Below are 1,352 nucleotides of genomic sequence, written 5' to 3' on the forward strand. Positions count from 1 at the left end.
TATTTTTTTTATTTTTTCAACAAATAATACACTGCATATATTCTTCTTAGTGGTTAATTGCTGTACAAGATGCGGACTTGTGATCCTATTTACAAACTCCATTAGAACAAATCATTCTATTCATTAACAGAATGTAACTATATATCTATCCCAGCCACTTTGAATACACAGATAGAAAATGGACATTCATCTGTATACCCCATTTTTTCTAAGTTCCGTTATTGAATATTATAGGTGTGTAAACTTTCTTGTTTAATTTCATCTGTGACCCATTGGTTGCTGAGTAGGGTGTCATTTAATTTCTCAGGCTTTACTTTTTATACCTTGCTTTTATACTTTTCTGCTGGATGGTTAAGACCAAGATAAAGCAAGACCTATATAACAAGAAATGCAACTTTTGTATCTGAGTATAGTAGAGGACAAAAAAGTAAACTCCAGTTTACTCCTGGTTTAATAATTCTATGAAACAGCCTTAAATTTTCCAAAGATGAAAAATACACAGCCCTCTCCTTGAGAAAACAAATCTTCTGGGAGATGTAGGTCTGCCTGTGCCGAGAAGAGCATTTCTATGCGCTCCTTCCTGGGTCAGTCGACTCTGAGAGCACCATGGAGCTCAGCAGGCTGCGTCCTGAACGCAGGGACAGTGTACTGCGGTTTCTCCAAGACTGCATCCAGCAGGGGCGCTTTGTAGCATCGGCACTCCTTTCTTTGAAGTAACTGCTCAGTTGAGCTCAGCTGGCCAGTTTGAAATAGGATTGCTCTGGGGCTGGTGAGATGGCTCAGTGGTCTAAAGCACCTATTTAAAACAAGCTTAGCAAAGCACAGGGACCGCAGTTCAATCCCCCAGCACCACATGCCAGCCAGCCCCTGCCCCCTGGTGGGCTGAGCTGAGCTGGCCACACACACACACACACATACGTGCATAAATAAGAAATAAAAAATAAATAAATAAATAAATAAATAAATAAAAATAGGATTGCTCATCCAAATGGGTTAGCTAGAGGGATTCCAGATCCAAAACCAGTGTAGAGAGCAGTTACTGGAGGCTTCAGTCCATACTTGGCTGGCTCAAAGGCCGAGCGGCACATGGCAGAGAGCAGCCTTTCATGGAGGTGGCAAAAAGCAAACGCCTTAAATCTTAAATGTGTTGATATATGTTGTATATTTTGCAAGGAAAAAAATTCCAAAGATTGAATTAAGTCATCTTAACTAAGAAAGGAAAAAAGCCAAAGGAGATTTTAGGGCTATGATGGACTATATTGTCAGACAGAGTTCCAGAGGAAAAATCTACAAACGCAAACTGGCATAAGAAGTAGACAGGGTGAAGATTTAGTATTTTATGAAAAACATAA

This window comes from Octodon degus, unplaced genomic scaffold (assembly GCF_000260255.1).
Source record: "Octodon degus isolate 3935 unplaced genomic scaffold, OctDeg1.0 scaffold00074, whole genome shotgun sequence".
NCBI lineage: Eukaryota > Metazoa > Chordata > Mammalia > Rodentia > Octodontidae > Octodon > Octodon degus.